The 23,231-nt window shown below is 41.3% G+C and overlaps 1 protein-coding gene across 1 annotated transcript in view; it reads right to left on the reverse strand.

Moving 5' to 3' along the window:
* LOC136863846 (uncharacterized) overlaps positions 1 to 9,692 on the reverse strand; it is a 60,822-nt gene extending 51,130 nt beyond the window's left edge. The window contains exon 1 of the mRNA XM_067140181.2: positions 9,524 to 9,692. The gene's annotated coding sequence lies outside the window, so the exon portion shown is untranslated. The remainder of the gene's footprint in view (positions 1 to 9,523) is intronic.
* Positions 9,693 to 23,231: the final 13,539 nt, after the last annotated feature.

Here is a 23,231-nt window from a genome sequence, read left to right on the forward strand (position 1 = left end):
AATCTGGGACCTTGCTGTCGATGCCGGGCCGCCACGCCAAGCACGGAGTTTCAGAGGCTACTGTTGATTTAATCTGCGAGTCCTTCAAGTGGAGCCCTCGTAAGTCAATTCGACAAGCAAGTAGGCAGTTACAGTTACCTCGTTCGACAGTACACGATGTTATCCACAAAAGATTACGCCTACGGGCGTACAAACTGCAGCTTCATCAGAAGATCAAACCTCAGGACAGGCCGCTACAGAAGGCATTCGCGGAGACAATTCTGGCAAAAATTGATGGAAACGAGGCATCCTCCTTTACGGGCATCATCAGCCATATCAATCTTAAAAATAATACATATGGAGTCTTTCTAATCTTATGAATTATGAATAATGATTTTGTAAAACATTATACAATAACATCTAAAACAACGATAATGCACCAAACTGTGTAAAAAAAAAAAAATTAACAGTTTTTGAAGATTAAAACGTGGTTAAACATGAATATTTGAGAGTTTAAAACTAAAATGGATCCTTTTGTTATATATCATTAAGACAGTGACGGCCTTGAGTGTAAACACAATCAAAGGGGGATGTTTCTTCAATTCCCATAGTATGAATCCAAGATGGTAAAATCACTGTCAGTTATTTAAAACAGAAGTGTGAACGTAATAAACATGTTAAAATGTGTATACGGTTGATATATCTGAAAGTAGAAAAGAAAATGGAACTTTTATTGGAGGCGTTGCTAATGATAACGTATGTCAAAGCTAGCGGGTGTCAGTAATTATGTTGGCAGTCAATTGGATCCAAAAGACGGTCAAGTTGGTGTTACAATCCCGTTGAAACATTTGTTGGAAGAAATGATCGAGTTCTTTCTGAAACAAAATGTTAAAGAAAGTTGGTTAAATAATACTGTACAAGAGATTTCCCATACGTCAAAAATGCCTAAGGCGGTACTTACTCGTACGGTGCGTATTAAGTACGTCGGGCTGTTCCAGCAACGCTAGCTTGACTGACACACCATTTACTCATCGATACAGTCATGAAGTGGACGGCTTGCAATAGTGGCTTTACGTCGCACGATACAGATAGGTCTTATGGCGACGACGGGATACGAAAGGGCTAGGAGTGGGAAGGAAGCGGCCATGGCCTTAATAAAGGTACAGCCCCAGCATTTGCCTGGTGTGAAAACGGAAAACCATTGAAAACCATCTTCAGGGCTGGCGACAGTGGGATTCAAACCTACTATCTCCCGGATGCAAGCTCACAGCCGCGCGCCTCTAACCGCACGACCAACTCGCCCAGTAAACCAATTGTTTAAGAATGCCTCTCAACAAACTAAAAATGAAAGATACTAAAGATTGCAGGAGGTATCTTCAAGACCCTTCTAATATTAACCATGAAGTAACTCTTTGAAAACAATAATAATGAAGAAATTACATAGTGCTAAGTTGCAATCATGCACGTAACATGCTCTATTAATTTTTGGTTCAGAATATTAAGGGATACTTTTGACACACATCAACTGTGAAAACTTTATGATTTCCCTTTGCATACGAGCAGAATACATTAAGATAACAGAATTAATTAATACAGTATAAGTTTATCATTGTAAGCATCATACAGATCCATTTCTGGTGAGGTGCCATTCAAGGGGCAGGCATTCAAAAATTGAACTATTGAAAAAAAAAAACAGTAACCTTAGTAAGCTACAAGTGATCGCTACACCTGTTGAAAAATTTGTCCCACTATGAAACAAGGTGAGAAATGCCTCTGTGGAAGTAGTCCTGGGTTAATGTTGCTGGAACCATTGTTGAAGTTTGACTACCACATCATCGTCCAATAATGAATGTCAGGAATATAAGGGAGATGCTTCAGCACTTCCCACATTGAACTGCTGTAAAGTGTAATAGACTGCACTGGTAGAATGCAACTGCACATTGTTATGGACCAAAATTACATCTTCTGATAGCAGCCCAGGGCGTAGTACCTTTTAATACCCGCCATAACTTCCCAAATATTACAAAATAATGCTTGGTAGTGGCAAAGTTTCCAGGAGGCATTTGAGGCAATGCCTAACCAGTGAACCAGTGATCGAACAGCCAGACAGAAAAAATCTGTGAACATTACATTTACAAGATACAGTAGCATTTTCTTTAACGTCCATGCTTCACAGAATGACCACTAGATGGTAATAAATACCATTACACATACTACCAGTCTCTATGTAGCGACATAATCACTGGAAAAGGCAAGCAACATGTTGCATCCAAAGCCGTACAGGTTTACAGCTTCTCAACAGGGGGTCACAGAAGAGCAGGAAGTTAACCCGCATGTGCTTCACACAAGATATTGGGACGAATGAGAAATGCCTCATTCTTGCCCCATCTCGTGTTGTTTAGAGCAAGTGCTGATCCTGTTTCTGTTGTTGGCAATTGCAATCATTACAACAGTATTAATTATTGTTCAAAAATGAAGACAATGAGTTTAAAGTTTGGAGACTAATTTACTGCAGTCATGCTGTAAAACAACACATTATTAAGAAGTCCATCACTCCGGATCTCTTGAAATGTAAACCACTTCACTTTTGGTTTTTCAAAGAGAAATATATCAAAAGTGAGAGGTACAGACGTGCACATTAATGGTATCCCGACATAAACAATCAACACTGCCCCACTCCAGTACAAAACATGGGGGAAGGGAGTGAAGAGGTAGTGTTGAAGGCACAATGACTCACCTTCTCGCTTAACGCATTGCTGCATGGACTGCATGCAAACAGCCCGCTACAAGACTTCGTTGTGATCGAAATGGGCACAGTGGCGGATGTATTGAAGTACAGCATTAAGTTACCTACTTGTCCGGTTCCGCGGTGTACGGGGCAACGCGTCCGGCCGCCCCGAGTTCGATTCCCGGCCGGGTCAGGGGGGTTTTAATTGTAAATGATTATATCCCTGGCCTGGGGACTGCGTGTTTATGTCGTCCTTAACTTTTCTCACATTCAACACTCAACACTTCCGCAATTCCAATTACATGCAGGTTCATATATTGTGCAAGTAGGGGCAAAAGAACTCTTATAGGTCGACGCCCCGAACAAATAGCATTTTAACATAAAAAAATTAAAAAGTAACCTACTGTGATAATTACAGTATTAAGAGGCAAAGGAGGTTTTTAACCGAAAAGTATTTTATGCTAGTTAGGAATATTTTGTAGCTGTGTTATATCGGGTCTACCAATCCTTCTTCACCTCGTTCTTGCCATATTTCTATCCATCTCCAAACTGTCTTAAGACTGCATGGTATTGCTTGTGCTATTGCTTGGGGGACCATGTGAGCCTCCCACATGCCAATAATACGTCCTCGATTCACCTGTGATAGGATATGAGCCATCTTATTACAATGTTACAGTATAACGCCGGAATACACACACTGTGTATTCAGCACTACCTGTTCACTTCCTTCCCCTCCTTTTCAGTACTGGAGTGGCCGTCAACACTATCCCTTTACTCTCTCCCCTCCTTTTCAGTACTGGAGTGGCCTTCAACATTATCCCTTCACTCTCTCCCCTCCTCTTCAGTACTGGAGTGGGGCAGTGTTGATTGTTTATGTCGGGACACCATTAATGTGCGTGCGTGTACACACATTAAAATATTTTGACAATCCTACTAAATGTGAATTCTCTTGGTGCATACACCATTCATGGCAAATAGGTTGTTCTGATACAAACGAACTTTATATATGTTTTTTGTTTGGTAGATGGTATGATAAGTCTGAAAGGGTCCACTTCATTCCCACCCCTAGGCCTTTGCTATCCCATCGTCGCCTTTAAGACCTATCTGTGTCAATGCGACATAAAGCAAATTATATATTTTTTTAATTTAAAAAATATAATCATCACTATTATTTTGTCATTAACAGTAACCAGATCCTCCCTACCATTAACCATTGCAGGTCATTAGGGGAAGGAGTTAATCATTTAAAAGTTATTTGCTTTACGTCCCACTAAATACTTTTATGATTTTCAGAGATGCCACGAAGTCCCAGAAATTAGTTCCGCTGGAGTTCTTTTACGTAAATCTACCGACACAAAGCTAATGTATTTCAGTACCTTCAAATTCCACTGGACTGAGTCAGGATCGAATCTGACAAGTTGGGGGTAAGAAGGTCAGCACCTTAACTGTTTGTGCCACTCAGCCCGGCAGGGAAAGTTATGATTAAGAGTAATGTATGTCCAAACGTGGTTAATGCACTATGCGTCCATTATATTGGCAGCCATGAAATGTCATCCTCCATCAGTGTACCAGGCGGAAAGCAGCGGAGTGAGTGAGACGGAAGAGGGTGCGACGCCAATGTTGTCACGACAACTACCCTTGGTTTAGTGGTAGAAGTTCAGTATTCTTCCCACGGTGGTATTATATAAATTAGGATGTAGAATCTTATAAATTTTACCTTTTATGACATGTAGGAGAGAGAACCCACCAACTTGTCCTAAGTAGGTAACTCAAATTTTAGAGTAAAATATCATAAAACTACCAATATTTTCCTAAGTAGGCAGGTGAAGGAACACAGCAATTGGATAATTCGAATTCAGCATGGTGTCACTTCTGGAATTCAACACAGACATATTTCATAACCAACTGTGAAATAATGAAGAGAAAGGAGATAGTGGAGCTGTAGAGGAATCCAAACAGCCTTAACATACATTATCATCATTATTTACTATTCATAATGGGGGACATGCTTAGCTGAGGGGCTCAGCTGCTGACTTCCCACCTGGAACACTGTGGCTCAAATTCCAGTCAATCCTGGGTTGAGATTTTCATCTAAAAAAATCATGCAATGTAAAGAAGGGCATCCAGCCTCAAACCCTGGCCAAAACCAAAATGGGCCTGGGTGGTTCCAGCAACCCCAAAAATAACCAAGATAAGCTGAAGGAAGTCTTTATTTACTATTTATAATGTTTATTCATTAACACTCAATACATTAATTTGGCAATTAAGAGTACTTACAACCTACAACAACTGTAGCAATTATTTTCATTGCTTGATTATAAACAACATGCTTCCCCATTAAGGGACTGCCATAAGACAGTTCCCACTGAACACTACAGGGTGTAACAATAAGAAACGGCCAATCTTTCAGGACACTTCCTCACATGTAGAATAAGAAATATATTATATGAACGTGAGTCCAGAAACACATTATTTCTAAGTTAGAACTCATTTTCTATATACTCTACATATTATATTAATTATGAGAAACACACAGGAACAGAATGTACCAGCATACCATTCTTTCTTGTATTTAATATTCAAAATGCCCTCTGTTACCACTGATAGATGCGCCAGCCTGCCATTAGCACATCTGAGATTCAATGCAACAGCAGGTTCATGCACGTATCAGTGCTAACAGAGGATATTTTGAACATTTCACGTAAGAAAGAATTTTGGTAAACTCCAGCCCTGGAGACCAGATTTTTCTAATGTTATAAGTAAGTGAAAATTAACGAAATCTTACTTGGAATGCATCTCAAAGGAGAGATGTTTTCATAGTGATGTCCAGAAACCCACCATCCTGCCACAAGAACTACATTTACTTTTATAACCTAATGAAGAGAATTACATGCCATTTTCATTGCTAAAGTAGCAACTTGCATTTTTATTGGCCAATGTAAAGTAGCTCGTGATCTCATTCCCATCAATTATGATAATCATACTCCGTTACCAACCCCAGCACAATAAAAGCGCCCCTTTGCTTGTCTCGATATCACAGATCTTGTCCACATCCTATCCTACCCGTCCACACGGCAAGAACCAGTCCAGACCAATGGTCTTATCCAGGTTCCATCCTAACTGTCTACATGGCAACAACCAGTCCAGACCAATCCTGTTTCTACACAAAACTAGAGGCCTAGGCCGCTTCGTGGCTTCTAACCTGGGGGCTTATGCCGCCAGACCCCCTTTGCTTGTCCTTATATCACTGGTCTTGTCTAGGTCCTATCCTAACCGTTCGCATGGCAAGAACCAGTCCAGACCAATGGTGTAACGCTAATCACCTAGTGGCTTTACGTCGCACCGACACAGATTGGTCTTATGGTGAAAATGGGATAGGAAAGGCTTAGGAGTTGGAAGTGGCCGTGGCCTTAACTGAGGTATAGCCCAAGCATTCTCCTGGTGTGAAAATGGGAAACCATGGTAAACCATCTCCAGGGCTGCCAACAGTGGGATTCAAATCCACTATCTCCCGGATGCAAGCTCACAGCTGCACGCTCTTAACCGCACGGCCAACTCGCCCGGTACAATAATCACCATCACCTATCGAAACACCACTCACTCATTAGCTCCTTAGTAGAGAAATTAGCAGCACTGAGCACCGCTTGACAACATTCTTCCTGAGAAGGCCGCGAGCGTGTAAACAAACGACAGTCATTCCGCGCGTGTCGAAGTCTTGTCTCCAGGGCCAAAGTACTGATAGAATTTCATGTGGTATGCTGGCATGTTCTGTTCCTGTGTTTTTTTCCATGATTAATGCAGATAGATAGGTACATAGATAGATGAAAGCCCTTCTTATCCATGGCAAAGTTAGAGCTCCTAGCCCTCTCATGCATAGTTGTAGAAAATGAGTTCTAACATGGAAATAAAGTCAACGAATATTGAATTTTCACGACAGTATTGTTGTGGGTTCGGATCCCACTGGTGTCCGGTTGGCCATTTTTGTACTGTACTTAACATCTCTTCAACACGTACTAAATGTACGTAACACGACCTAATAGGTTGAAAGTCGGTTTTCGAATATGGAAATACAGTGTTTCTAGACCTATATCCATGTAACATATTTTCTCCTTATACGTATGAGGAATGTCCTCAAAGTTTGGCTGTACATTATTTTAATAATAATAATAATAATGCTATTTGTTTTACGTCCCACTAACTACTCTTTTGCGGTTTTCGGAGACGCCGAGGTGCCAGAATTTAGTCCCGCAGGAGTTCTTTTACGTGCCAGTAAATCTACCGACACGAGGCTGACGTATTTGAGCACCTTCAAATACCACCGGACTGAGCCAGGATCGAACCTGCCAAGTTGGGGTCAGAAGGCCAGCGCCTTAACCTTCTGAGCCACTCAGCCCGGCTGTACATTATTTTTACAACCTGTATAATTTCATAATTTAAAAAAATAAGAATTTGGAAAAAGTTAAAAATAACATTTCAAAAACTTTTTAATTAAGGGCCTACTGGAGTGATTATACAAGACTGCAACCGAGCCTTTTAGAGCAGTTATGGCAATTATTAGAAGAAAGGCATTGTCCAGATGGTAGGCCTTGCAGAACTTCACAAAGAAGCCCGGGATCCTACCTCCTGCATTATCAAACTGATGACCTGAATGTTGTCAAGTTGGTACTTTGACTTTAGTAAGAAATGGTAAGATTATGAATGGAACAGTACTCGGTGTGCACATCAGATGGTTGTTTGAGGTATGGCTCTATTCTTACGGCTGTCAATAATAGTACAGATTCTTGACTCAGGGTTGATAGCTATCATGTTGATAAGACTTAGCTGACCAATTTTCAAATATTTTGCTCAGGAGTTCTTGCAGTAATAACGGAAACGAAATAAAACACAGATGTTAAACACCTTAATGTTCACACATGATTTAATAATGCTATTTGCTTTACGTCCCACTAACTACTTTTTTAAGGTCTTCGGAGACGCCGAGGTGCCGGAATGTAGTCCCGCAGGAGTTCTTTTACGTGCCAGTAAATCTACCGACACGAGGCTGTCGTATTTGAGCACCTTCAAATACCACCGGACTGAGCCAGGATCGAACCTGCCAAGTTGGGGTTAGAAGGCCAGCGCCTTAACCGTCTGAGCCACTCAGCCCGGCACACACATGATTTATTTCAGGAGAATGGTAGCCTACTGGTAGTGAATGAGCAATATCAGTGATGCAATTCTAAAGATGCAGTCATTAACCATAAATAAACACCTCTCAACAATCACCTACCAGAGTTAATATTCTTCCAAGACGACACTGGACATTTTAACAGCATTCAAAATATTCCAGTTAGAGTCAAATTTCAATGTAATTTATCCCAGTTGTTTTTGAATCATCAGAAGGGTCAAGAAATTCTAGCTATAGAGGAGGAATTTTCTGTGACAGTGGTATTGGTATTCAGCAACTTGTAGACAGGTACGTACCTTGCAGATAGTTTTTTTTTGTTTTACCCCTTACAAGTTGCTTTACGTCACACCAACACAGACAGGTCTTATGGTGACAATGGGACAACAAAGTGCTAGGAGTGGGAAGGAAGCGGCCGTAGCCTTAACTAAGGTACATTTGCCTGGAGTGAAAATGGAAAATCACAGAAAACCATCTTTAGGGTTGCCGAATACTGGATACTGGCCACACACGAATAGTTTCGATATCATTAAATGGTGATGCCACATCGCCAACATGTAGGAAGTTCATCAGAATAATTGAATGGATTCTAATTTACTAGGTTGAGCAAATGAGATATAGTTATTAGTGATTTATCAGATATTTAGAGTAATTACAGGTACCAGCAGTACTAAGGCAAATGGCTGACACCTTTCCAGTTCATCAATTCTATCTTAATAAAATGTTACTCTATTCTGAATACTACGGTTGGAGTATTTGTTCCAACCATACAACTCTATTGGGCAGAAACTGTATTGTTTACCTATGTACAATACTAGAGCCATTCAAATCCTCTAAAACAAAACTAAATAAACACTAATCAAACTTCAAGTGCCTTTAAAGCAAGCAAACAGGCAAGCACGCAGGTTAGGTTAGATTTGCTTTAAATCTTAAGGTCTTCCATACCACCTTGTTGCTTGCTTGTTTGTTGTGTTAAGGGGCCTAACATCGAAAGTCATCCGGCCCTCCATAGCACTTAAATATATATATATATCCTTTCTGATAATGCTCTACTTTGGTACTTTCATTTTACATGCTAATATAAGAGGAGGAAATCAGCCATCAATCGATTTAGTCATATAGGCCTACATAAAATCTATTATTTGTATTCCATTCCTTCGGAGTTATTCTGAATAATTTGAACTTTGAAAGAAAATACTTTAAAATACTATTTAAAACAGTTATAATGTAGATATTTGGCTTTCATTCCTTAATTTGAACCATCAATTAAAGGAAGAAGTGTTCGTTTTCGACGACCTCATAAATTACTTGAATATCCAACGATGAAGGGAACAGTGCCGATTCACTAATTATACATTATCACAACAAAGTACGATGCTAATGTTAGCTTTAGGAAACAAGCACAAGCACATAACCTAAAAAAAAGGATGTAAACAACAATGTTTACATCGTGTCAGATTGAGAAAATCGCAAAGACGGAAAAAGAAGGTACAGCGCCACGACTAATCCTTGAATGGTGAATTATCAGGTTCAAATTCATAGCCAGATGTTTAATATATCTCCTTTACTTATTCAAAACAAGACACTGAAGTGACGCAATTCTAAAGATGCAGTCATTAACCATAAATAAACACCTCTCAACAATCACCTACCAGAGTCAATATTCTTCCAAGACGACACTGGACATTTTAACAGCACTCAAAATATTCTAGTTAGTCAAATTTCAATGTAATTTATTCCGGCTGACCCAACACGTGAAGAGTGTCATCGTCAAGTACGGATGTTTATTATGAAAGCACAGAGATTATAACACTTATTCAACGCGCAACTGTACCAACCTAATGTCTTCCAATCATCAATCAATCACTACTGACCTGCATTGAGGGCAGTCGCCCAGGTGGCAGATTCCCTATCTGTTGTTTCCTAGCCTTTTCTTAAATGATTGCAAAGAAATTGTTAATTTATTGAACATCTCCCTTGGTAAGTTATTCCAATCCCTAACTCCCATACCTATAAACGAATATTTGCCCCAATTTATCCTATTGAATTCCAACTTTATCTTAATATTGTGATATTTCCTACCTTTAAAGACACTTGGATTTTTGTATAGAAGAAATGGAACATTTGAACATTTCATGTAAGAAAGAATTTCATGTGGTATGCTGACATATTCTGTCCTGTGTGTTTTTCCATGATTAATGAAGATAGATAGGCAGATTGATAGATGAAAGCCCTTCTTATCCACGGCAAAGTTAGGGCTCCTGGTCCTCTGATGCATAGTTGGAAGACATTAGGTTGGTACAGCTGCGCGTTGAATAAGCGTTATAATCTCTGTGTTACCATAATAAACAACCGTACTTGACGATGACAGCCTTCACGTGATGGGTCAGCTGGAATAAATTACATTGAAATTTGACTCTAACTTCTTGGATAGATTCCTTTATATTGAACGAACAATAATTAATAATATTGGTATTTATTATACGTTCCATGCATTGCACGTAAGCTTTGGGAAATCATTCTTTCTTATTATAATAGACAGTAGGGGCGATTGAGGGGGGGGGGGGCGAGGAGGGCCGTTCCCACCCCCCTTACTTTCTGGAGAAAATATTATATATGTACTTCATTTTGGCTGGCTGAAACTAGAAATTATTAAAAACAGCAATTTGTACAAGTCCTGTTGTCTTATCAGCTAATTATTTCCTTCATTTTCTTTAATTTTTTACTAACAAAATGATTAGCGGAAATACGCACAAAATATCGTTCGTCCCGGATAAACGATTTGTATAGCACCACAGCAAGTAGTGGCGACTGTGCATGTGCTGTGAGGAAGGGTGGTAGGTGTATATATATTGCTAAGGTATGGTTCACCCACTTGCTGCACGGATTTGTCAGTCTGGCAGTCTCTTTAGTGTCTGTTAGTTTCCTACTGTGTAGTCAAATACTAAATTATTTTAATTGTATAATCACACCGTACTTCTTTATAATTGTAATAGGCCTAAATGTGTAACAATGTTCCTTTGATGAAAGTTTTATTGTAGCCTATAGTACTGAATCAAAATCTCAAATAAATATTATTACTGCACTTAAATAGGTAAACTGTCAACCCTCACCGTCGAAATTCGCTCAGAGAGCATAAAAAAATCTTACCCTTTTGTAGCTTTTCTTTCTCAGTTTTCATGTATATCCACCCCCTTCCCCGTCCGCTATAACCCACAAATCCGGGCCCTGTTTGTTGTCTGTATATTTGTTAGCCCCCGCACTTTTAATTCCCATTCACCGCTACTGATATTAGACATGATTGCGAAATTAATAAGTGGTTTGATAGAAGGCAGTTTGGGTTTAGTAAATGTTATTCCACTGAAGCTTAGCTTGTAGGATTCCAGCAAGATATAGCAGATATCCTGAATTCAGGAGGTCAAATGGACTGTATCGTGATTGACCTATCTAAGGCATTTGATAGGGTAGATCATGAGACACTACTGGCAAAAATGAGCACAATTGGACTAGAAAAAAGAGTGACTGAATGGCAAGGGCGGTGCGTGGAATTGTTGCAATGTTGCACAACTCCCAATAATTTTACATTTCATTTATCGTCTTTTCTTCCTATTTTTTAATAAACCTAACATGTACTCTAAAATGAGTTAAAACTAACGATCTATGGTCGTTAGATGTACTAATACTATGTAACGGACCAGTAAACTCTGCTGTCTTCGAATCAAACTCAGGGGGTTGACTTGCATACAACACCTCCTAGCACACAGCGCGCCACTTTTTAGTTTCAGCAGGGACAAGCCGAAGCCTTCTCATTCTTCTTATTCTTCTTCTTGGGGATGGTTATGGTTTCTTATATTTCGCCTAGTCACAAATCGTGTTTTATAGGACCACTCAAACTAAATTTGATAAGCACTAACAACACTTGAGCAGTAAATCTTGAGTGCAAATTTACACCAGTAAGTGTGAGTCAAAGTAAAAACTGAGCGCAGAAAAACAAACCACTAGTGGAAGCAGAAGCGTATGACCGTCAGAAAGGTTAATGAGATACCTACTAAAGTTTATAGAATCAGTTGAGAGTCTTCAATGAACTGATTTATTGTATCAATGATAACAAGATTCAGATTATGCAATAAACAGGAAACACTGGTCGGAAAAGGGCATATAAGGCGTTCAAGGCGGGATAAAAATATTCTGCGCGGAGAAGAATATACAGGACATTGAAAGACTAAATGATTAATATCTCCATCTGTATCGCCACATATGCAGTGAGGCAGGTTGGTAATGTGGAATCGACATTTGTATTGAAGTGTAAGAGCATGGTTATAATGCAAACGAATAATGATTGTTATGTGGCGACTAGAATAAGAACCTTTCATGTACCAAGGTTTGAGCGGGATGCGGAGTTGAATGTGGTAATAAAAACGCTCTTTGTCCCGGGCAGATTTGTACCGATCCTCTTGCCAGGATTGATACGTGTTATTCTTTATAAGAGGGTAATAATCAGATGGCGGGACGGCTACAGTAAGGGAGGGAGCGGGTGTCGTAAGTCTAGCCGCAAGCGTGGCAGCATAATCAGCCTGTTCATTGCCAAATATCCCAACATGCAGTTCGGTTTTAGGAAAGGTTATTCCACTGAAGCTCAACTTGTGGGATTCCAGAAATATATAGCAGATATCTTGGATGCAGGAGGTCAAATGGACTGTATCGTGATTGCCTTGTCTAAATAATTTGATAGGGTGGATCTTGGGAGACTAGTGGCAAAAATTAGTGCAACTGGACTAGAAAATACATCTCAGAGAATTAGAGTAGGCGACGATTTATCTGACCCTGTAATAATTAAGAGGGGAATTCCTCAAGGCAGTATTATTGGACCTTGATGTTTTCTTATATATATAAATGATATGAGTAAAGAAGTGGAATCAGAGGCAAGGCTTTTTGCGGATGATGTTATTATGTATAGAGTAATAAATAAGTTACAGGATTGTGAGCAAGTGCAACATGACCTCGATAATGTTGTGAGATGGACAGCAGGCAATGGTATGAACATGAACGAGGTTAAAAGTCAGGTTGTGAGTTTCACAAATAGGAAAAGTCCTCTGAGTTTTAATTACTGCGTTGATGGGGTGAAAGTTCCTTTTGGGGATCATTGTAAGTATCTAAGTGTTAATATAAGGAAAGATCTTCATTGGGGTCATAACAAATGGGATTGTAAATAAAGGGTGCAGATCTCTGCACATGGTTATGAGGGTATTTAGGGGTTGTAGTAAGGATGTAAAGGAGAGGGTGTATAAGTTTCTGGTAAGACTCCAACTAGAGTATGGTTCCAGTGTATGGGACCGTCACGAGGATTACTTGATTCAAGAAATGGAAAAAATCCAAAGAAAAGCAGCTCGATTTGTTCTAGGTGATTTCTGACAAAAGAGTAGTTTTAAAAAAATGTTCCAAAGTTTGGGCTGAAAAGGGCTAGGATAAAGAAGACGAGCTGCTCGTCTAAGTGGTATGTTTCGAGCTGTCAGCGGAGAGATGGCGTGGAATGACATTAGTAGACGAAAAAGTTTTAGTGGCGTCTTTAAACGTAGGAAAGAACACAATATGAAGATAAAGTTGAAATTCAAGAGGACAAATTGGGGAGAATATTCATTTATAAGAAGGGGAGTTAGGGAATGGAGCTCTTCAATAAATTTCCAGTTTCTTTGAAATCATTTATGAAAAGGCTAGGAAAACAACAGATAGGGAATCTGCCACCTAGGCGACTGCCCTAAATGCAGATCAGTATTGATTAATTGATTGATTGATTGATTGATTGATTGATTGATTGATTGATTGATTGATTGATTGAGTGAAGCCCAATGCCAGTGGTCTAAATAGGGGGCGTGGTCGTAAATAGGCGCGAGAACACATGCTATTTTTTGATAGTCAAATCTGTCACAGCTCATTGAAGTGAAAACGGTGAACGTAAATTGTAATTGATGTAATTTTCAGATGCAAACACTGTACGACACGCTAAAACGCAAAAGAGGTACTAATATTTAGTTGATGTTGTAGCTCTTACAATGTCGTGTTGTGCATACGGTTGCACGAATCGGAAACCCAAAAATATTCCTGGAATAACATTTCACAGGTGCTAGTAATATGTAGTACAGTATATTATATTACCTCCATTGTTATTGTGCTAGTATTTCGGAGTCTCAGATGCACCGTCCACTTTTCGTAAGAATTTTTAGGTTGGACTTGTTGTGTCGTGACCTACCTGTCCTGTGAGACGTTCTAGTTGGTTGGTCACCAGGCCGTTGATGCTTTTAATGTATTACCTGCCCTACCGAGCGGTAAGTAGGGAGGTAGTATGTAGGTGCGAACTCCGTCCCGCAATTCCCGAAATAAAAGATGAATTAGCTTCACTGCCCTTTATTATCCAGGACGACTAAGTCTACTATATACAATATATTTACAAGTATGAATATGTCGATCTGATGAGAGCTTGTTTCACGCGCCTACCCTCCGGCAATGCGCTAAGTCCGAATATTGCCCTGCGGCACTTATGTACAACTTCACTATCAGGACTGACTGCTCGAAAGAGCCTGATCCTAATAGTAAGAATTACTAGTAGAGAGAGAGAACTGCGCCATCTTGGCTTAGGCTTATATCTGCTCTTCTAGAAGCAAAGGTCGGTCCCTTCCCACTACCTTAGGGGTTGGGTCCTTGGGCGTTACCTAGCTGCTCGCCTTGTAGATGCCACCCTCAATTACTACTCTGAACTAATTGTCTCAGTAGGTGCTGCCCTCTGGGCATTACTGACTCTGTCCTACCCTTGCACTCTTGTTCCTTTGTCTCTACTAGAGTATAACTGTACTGGCTTTGTGCTCTTTCTCGGCGAGACTCCGCTTTTCAATACACAAACAAGCAAACATCCGCTTGTTGTCAACACGTTATTGTAGGCGCGTTTCGCAAACTCTCTGCCTGAGATGTTCCTTCTTCTTTCCAATTTTTAAAGTCTCAATATAATTAACATACAATACTCTGACACTAGAAGGTGTCCCGTATTACTGGTTATTACTCCGATACTAGTTTATTTCCCTAGACACCTTGAGATCGAATCTCGGCTGCCGTTCATCTGACAGTCCGCCAGTTCGAACCCTTGGGGAGGTCGGTACACGACATCTCCCCCCTTAGGGAAGAAATGGATGCAACCTTACGTTGCGACCATTTCTGTCCTATACTATTCATACTCTGATGTCGCCTGTGCGCAATGATTGGCGACCCTGTGGTGAAGGGGAAGGTTGTTCTCTAATCTGATTAATACTTATATCTATTTCTACTGCTTCTATAGATCCCACAGGCGTACTAAGGCGTCCCCCAGTAGGCCTGGAGTGTAATTCAATAATTTCCTCAGACATCTCCGAGCGTCCCCGGATCAGCCTGGGATGTTGGAATATAGTTAAATCTTCGTCTGAAGTCTTAACCTTATCTGCCTTCGTAATAACCGTTTGCTTTATACAAATATTTGGGCAATGAGCCCGTGCATCATCGAACCATCTCTTTGCTGGAAACCCTAGTTTTGGACAGCAACAATTACAACAATAACATCCTAAAATTAAACCTATGATTCTAATAACTATCCACACAATATATTTGTACACATTAATATGCTGATAGATCATTTGTCTTTGCCTTTCCTCTTCCTTTTGTTTCACCACTTCTTCCACTTCATGTGTCTTATGGGTAGGCCATTTTAAATCGTCAATATTATTTAACAGGTTATTCAATGACAATTTATTCACTTCAGGTATCTGTTCTAATTTGATTTTACTACCTATTCTTTTGCAACAGTCATAATCAAGCATTACTTCTGGTACAAAATCTTTACTCTGTGTAGTGTTCACTTCACCTACACCTTGTATTTTACTATGCGGGCCATATACTGTACAGCCTGCACTTCAAACAAGAATACCAGTGCCTGCTAACCTAATATCACTGGTGGTATCTTTACACATACATGTTACTTTGGTTTCTTCTGAGGATACATATATATATATCTATTCGCTCTAATAGTTATCCACACGAGCTATTGAACTGAAAATACTCTTTTTTCACAATTATCTGGAATCTGACTAACTCCAATCAGGAGCTTAATTGCGCAATTGTTTTGAGCGTACACTGTATTAATGAGGAATTTAATATGCCATAATTTCCAACTGGGTGTTAATACTTTACATTGCTTTACCTGATCCTTATCTAACTGAAGATAAGTTTGTTTTCCTTGACCATAAGGATATAATTCTTGGTCTCTTGAAGATAAACAAAATGGTGTGGATTACTTTTCACATACGTGGGGAATGGAATCATATGATATAACGTATGAGTTACTCTATCTGTAAGGGGTGTCATGATGATGTACACTAGATAATTCTTATTTGCGAACACTTCCACTGTGGCTACTTTTTAAATCAAGTACCCCTAAGCTGATTTTAAATCAAATGACAGGGACAGTCCTTTCGGAAAATTTCCCTCAGAACCTTTAATGTTATTATCTGGTGAAATTACTTGCACTTGAATGACTCCTACCTTTGCATTCATTATAGATGACAATACAACACTGTAATGCTCATACAGTTGTATGAGAAGGCCTTCATTCTCAATTAAATATCTATTTACTGAATTTTCCAGTTCCATTTGTTTAATTGCTTCTGCAATCTGAAACGGTCTATTGGCAAGATAAGATCTAATTTCTGCAACATTCTGAGTTAATCTTTGCTCATTTTCTGTGACATCATAAATGGTGCTGTTTATAGATTGCAATGTTGATTTGCTATTTTCATAATTGATAGTTGTTCTTGTTCTAACTCACTAACTTTTGACACATTTTTCTGCATCTTCCTGACTTAATGTTCCAAATAACCCCTTTGCGATAGAACCTACTGCGTTAGTTAAGCCTTACCTTCGCCTAGTGTTATCAGTTTCCCCTATTGGTTTAGTAATCCGCGTAATTAATTCCTTTGATTCCTTAATTCTTTTTAATTGTGCACTTAGCATTTTAACATCCTGCTGACACGTTAAATTAGTACTTCTTTCTAACTGTGTACATATTAACTGAGTCCAGTGTATGTGTCTTTTGACATTCGAAAATACGTCATTTAATTTATTTAGATTCAAGTAGGTAACTAGTGTCCATTCAGTATGGTATAGTTGTATCTCACCCTGATTGTCGAAGTATGTACCTGGAGTGTTCTCATATGGTGTCACCTTGACATCCAGTACTTCTCCGGTTATTCCGTAGCGGTGTGACGTCACGGCTATCACTGCTACTGAACAATCCCAGGATTCGCGCCATATTTTCTGTCTACCTGTAAGGTGAAGACAAGATATTCCTTACCCTTCTATCTGTTGATACTTTCGCTTCCCAATTCCCATTTCACTCATCTACAAATACAATTTTAATCGGTTTTTATGTACTTTATCCTTTTTCTTTTATTGTTCATCTGTAGGGTGCAGTTCACCCTGAAACATCTACTATCTCGTAAGGACATTCGAAGGGTGGGCTTAGCTTCCTAGATTTTCCTCTTCGCAATGCATCATTGCGCAAAAGAACCTTGTCACCTACCTGAAAGATGATCTCATTCTGATTTTTGTCATAGTGTTCCTTCTCTAATACTTTTCGCTCAATTAAGGTTTTTTCTGGCGGCCTCGCGATTTCGCCTAAGCTTTGCCGTCAGCTCCTCCAGCACGTTCTGGTGTTCGTTGTAACTCATCTCGTGTGGCTTTTGCAGCACTCCTGGGATATTTGCTTTCCTTCCAGAAATTAATTCGTAGGGTGTGAACCCTGTACTTGTGCGCTTCGTGGTGTTAGACACAAAGCTAGCTGTGGGCAAATACTTGTCCCAGTCATTTTGCTCCCCTGAGCAGACGTAATGCCTTAGGTACTCCGTGAGAATCTTATGGGATCTTTCTACGCTACAGTTCTACGGCGGTTTAAAGGCCGTGGTATGCTTTTTCCGAATGCGCAGCGTTTTACACAGCGCTTTAAACACTTCACTCATGAAATGACTGCCCTGGTCAGTAAGAATCTGCTCTGGTATCCCATAGATACTTATCACATTATTGATTAGCGTCCGTGCCACAGTTTCTGCCTCTTGACTGGGCATAGCACTCGCCACTAGGTACTTCGACAGCTGATCCTGGCATGTCAGAATGTACCTGTTTCCTGCCTCCGTGAACGGAAGAGGTCCAACCACGTCTAGGGATATCTCCTCAAAGACCGTGCTAGGAGTATCCGTAATCATCATGGGAGCCCTGACGTCTGGTCGGGTTCCTTTATTCTTTTGGCAGGAGGGACACGTGCGTACATAGCGCTCAATGTCTCTTTTCATGCCCTTCCACTGGATTTGTTCACGTACCCTAGCGTACGTGCGCGCTATTCCTTGGTGCCCCCCCCACCAGGGAATCATGACACTCTTTCAGAATGGCTAGCTTTTCGGCTTCGTCTATTTCGTTCTCTTCCTCAGATGAGTTACTCTCGGGCGAAATTTCCTCTGCGTTAGCGTCCTCGGAAATCTCACTACCATTTGCTTCAGGTCCCTCTGCCGTAGCGTCCTCGGGTTTTGAAGGCAGTACCTCCTCTCTACTCTCGTCTGAGGTATGAGTTTCTACTGTTGTCTCTGGATGAGACCTGCGCTTAGCCGAGTTTACCACTCGAGCTTGGCATTTGGGTTCTGTGGGATTCCTACTCAGGGCATCGGCATTGCAGTTCCGTTTACCCTGCTTATACACGACGTCGAAGTCGTATTCCGCCAGCTTCAGCCTGAATTTTAGCAGGCGTGAAGACGGATCCTGTAAGATGAAGGCCCACTTCAACTTCTTATGGTCTGTCACCACAGTAAAGTTTCTCCCAAGCAAGTACGGTCTGAAGTATTTTACTGCCCACACTATTGCTAACAACTCTTTCTCAGTTACGCTGTAATTCATTTCTGCTTTGTTAAGCGTTGTGCTTGCATAGGCAATTGGAAGGTCTTTTCTGACAGGTCTTTGTGACAGTACTGCCCCAACCGCTTCGTTGTTTGCGTCAGTGGTAACAACGAAGGGTTTTTTGAAGTCCGGATACTGCAGTATAGGTTCCTCAATTAACTTTTGTTTCAATGTTTGGAACGCTTGTTCCTGATCATCTCCACACATAAGGGGAACGCCCTTCTTCACTAACTGATATAGTGGTTTCGCGACTTTGCTGTAGTTATGTATGAATTTTCTATAGTACCCACTCAGTCCGCAGAACTGCTTGATGTGGCGGCTAGTGGTCGCCCTCTGAAAGTCGTTAATGGCCTGTACCTTACGCGGGTCTGGTAAGACACCTTCGTCAGTAATTACATGTCCTAGGAACGCTACCTCGGTTCTTAGGAATTCACACTTATCTGGCTGGAGTTTCAGCGTGTTCTCTCTCAGCCTTTGAAACACGTATCTTAACTTCGCGTTGTGTTCCTGGATCGAGCTTCCGTACACAACGACGTCATCCAGGTAACAAAAACATTTTATACCTGTTAGCCCTGTGAGCACAGCGTTCATCAGCCTCGTAAACGTGGCTGGCGCGTCCTTCAAACCCATGGGCATTTTCTTGAATTCGTACTTGCGCCGTAGCGCACAGAATACCGTCTTTGGCCTGTCTTCAGGTTTTAGTAACACCTGGTGATAGCCACTCGCCAGATCTAAAGTTGAAAAATATCTCGCCTTGCCAAGGGCATCTAACAGTTCTGAAATTAATGGAAAGGGATAACTGGTTCCTATCGTTATGTCGTTCAATTTTCTAAAATCGATCACGACCCTCCATTTCTGTTTCCCTGAGGCGTATAATTTCTTGGGTATTAAAAGCAAAGGTGCGTTCCAACCTGATATGCTAGGTGTGATAATCTCATCACTTAGCATCTTGTCTATCTGAACTTGTATCTCCTTTTGTGCTTCGGGAAGTCTATATGGTCGTACATTAATTGGAGATTGATCTTGGGGTGTAGTGATCTCATGCTGTAGTACGTCAGTGTGAGTCAGTTTGTCTCCCTCAAGATGGAAGATATCATTGTACTCAGCACAAATGACGTACATCCCTTCTTTATCTGCCTGCGTGAGGTGATCAACTCGCAGATAGTCTATTACCCGCTCTGATAGGGGCTTCTGGATGGCCGGTTCTCCGTTCGCCACTCTACTATTCTGCTTTACTTTCCGCACTTGTGCTAGGCAGGATTAATCTACCTCCTGTATGTGCACTCGTGGACTGCGTAAAGTCACCTCTTTTTGAGTGGCATTCATCATACTATCCACTGCTTCATTGTGCTCTGATTTGGTCAGGCACCCCGCGAGGTACACCCCTGCTATCACCTCTTCCTTCTCAATAATTCCCAAAGGTAGATTTCAATCTACTTCTACGACAACGACCTTTTGGGTCCTTGGTTCGAGACGGATCAGCGTCATCTCGCGCGCCCTCATAGGGTATTGTCGCCCTCTTATGGTGACATGGCCCTCCTTAAAATTAATTACGCTATCTGTCAGGATGTCTCGTCCAACTATACCACCTTGCGTCAATTGAAAGTCACTCCCTACGACATGAAATGTGTGACTTGTATGTATTTCCAACGGCAAATCGCACAGTACCCTGGGTGTAAATTATCCCTTTACTTACACCCATTAATTCAATTGGTTCGCTCCCGTCAATCAGTCTTTCCTTGGGTACCGATTGCCTCTTAACGAGGCTTATATCGGACCCAGAATCTATCAAAAATCTCAACGTTCTTCCTTGGTTTGTGACCTGGATCAGCACTGTGCTATATCGGAATTCTTGGGACCTTTTGGTCTGCGGGCCTCCGTAACTCTCTCCTTGCTACGGGCCCGTTCTTGTTTGCCGCCTCCGTGGCTTTCGTGGCGTGTGTACTGCCGCCCCCTTTTCTGAACCAACAGTCTTGGGTTCGGTGTGACAACCTATCACAATGTTCGCATTGGGCTCGGTATCTTACGGCCCTGCCCCATGTGCGATCACCCTGAGTTTGGCCTTTCATGGCGTTGTTACCTGTGTGCTTATCTTGGGGTTTCCGGCAATTTCTTTTAATATGGCCCCGTTGGCCACACGAATAGCACCTACGGCTATCCGCTCGCATCCCCGCGCACTGTCTCTCGTACCTCTGTTTCCTTATCCCTTTTTTCTTTCGACATTCACGTTCAATGTGCCCTGTCTTCCCACAATAGCGACATTTTAATTTTCTGGTTGTGCCCCCTGTAGCTGTGTTGGAACTAGCGGTCTGTGTGGTGTGAGCCCCTTGCGTTCCTGTGTTCTTACAATTCTTTGCTATGTGGCCTTCTTTACTACAATTGTAGCAGACCACCCAACACTAGCATGTGTTGGCTTAGTATGCCACTTTAGTGCTGCACTGCGCTCCTGTTCTGGTCTGCGCTTGCTAAACCCTGAGCTATGTTTGTGTTGCAGGCCCTCTCGTGCCTTCTTTGACATTATTACGGTTTCTTCCTGTTGTGCAAGTGCCACTGCCCTCTCAAAAGTAATGCACTTTTGTGACTGTACTCCGGCTTGTATTCTAGGATTGGCTAACCCTTGTATAAAACTAGCTACACATATTTTTCTCGCAATCTTTAACTGTGCGTCGCGATCTTCCTCTAGTTCGTCTTCAAGTATTTCCTCTCTAAAAGAAGCTGACAATATCTCTATTTTATGTGCGCAATTCGCAACTGATTCTCGTGGTTCGTGCGCTGTTTGGAACATTTGACATATGTACAAATCTACTGTGCCTTGCTGGTCATAATATTCTGTTAGTGCCCGCTTGGCTCTCTCCCAATTGTATATATCACGTCTAACCAATAATTTATCTCGGGCTCTGCCCGTAATCTGTGTTAAATTATACTTAAAACAACTCTTGATCTTCATCCATAATCATACGAACAGCAGTCGCGGTTCTCTCACGTTATTTCGGTGAGTTGACTCTGTTCGAGAATCGAACTCGGGACCCCACATCTGACATCAAATTTATAGGCCTGTCGTGACCTAACTTACTGAAATGTTCCTTCTTCTTTCCAATTATTAAAGTCTCAATATAATTAATATACAATACTCTGACATTACAAGGTGTCCCGTATTACTGGTTATTACTCCGATACTAGTTTATTTCCCTTGACACCTTGAGGTCGAATCTCGGCTGTGAATCCCGGCTGCCGTTCATCTGACAGTCCACCGGTTCGAACCCTTGGGGAGGTCGGTACGCGACAGTTGTTTGTCGTCAAATTTTCCTGAGGTTTCCTGTTCATGAAAAAGGAGAGCAGAGGGGATTAAGGCTATTAGAAGGGAAAATTGGTTACCTTCTCCTTAAACCAGAATATGTTCAGCACATTTCAAACCGGACTTGTTTGATCGGTCCATGAAGAAATTTGTTTGCAAGGAGAATGCAGTACCTACCTTCTATTTTTGAAGCATTCCCTTCGTACCTACAGATTTAGAGCACTCGAAGCTTAGGGAGTTTTTCATTTCCACGCCTCTCCTCGCCCTTGTCTCTCTTAGGCCGATACCTTCATTTTTCGAAGTGTCGGACCCCTTCATTTTCCTCCTAATTAGTGTTAATAGAGGATGGTTGCATATTTGTACTCCCTCTGAAAACAATAATCACTACCACCAACTCTAAACTATGTATCCGCCTATGGGCGAGGACGGTAGAATAAGGCCCACGGTATCCCCTGCCTGTCGTAACAGTCCCTGTGGAGGTGGAGGTAGTAGAGCAACGCACACGATATATCTGCTTTTCGTAAGAGGTGACTGAAAGGGGCCCCAGGAGCTCTCAGTTTGGAAGCATGGGTTGGCAGCTACGGGGCCCTTAGCTGAGTCCTGACATTGCTTCCACTTGTGCCAGGCTAATTTTAATCGCATGTCCAACCTCCGATGTTCAACTCTTGTTCTTTTCCGAACCCTAGGCTACAAGAGGATTCGAGTGCCAGGGAGTCCTTCATTTCCTCGCTCTTCATGGCCCTTGTCTTTCTTTGGCCGATATCTTCATTTCTCACTGAAAAATGAAATGGCGTTTGCCGGGAGTGTCCGAGTTCGGCTCGCCAGATACAGGTATTTTGATTTGATTCCCGTAGGCGACCTGCGCGTCATGATGAGGATGAAATGGAATCGAACCCGGGACCCCTGTGACCAAATGCCAGCACTCTAACCATTTAGCCTGGAGCCGGACCATTCCTCTCTGGTTAGTGTTAATAGGGGATTGTTATCTAGTTTTACTCCCTCTTAAAGCAATAATCACAACTACGTGTTGTAAAAGGAGTGTGGTTTGGCGTCCAAGTGGCCTAAAGGGCTCTTAACTTCGGAGTGTGGGTTGTCGTCCAAGGGGCACT

Source organism: Anabrus simplex, chromosome 2 (genome assembly GCF_040414725.1).
Source record: "Anabrus simplex isolate iqAnaSimp1 chromosome 2, ASM4041472v1, whole genome shotgun sequence".
In the NCBI taxonomy this organism is placed as follows: Eukaryota; Metazoa; Arthropoda; class Insecta; order Orthoptera; family Tettigoniidae; genus Anabrus; species Anabrus simplex.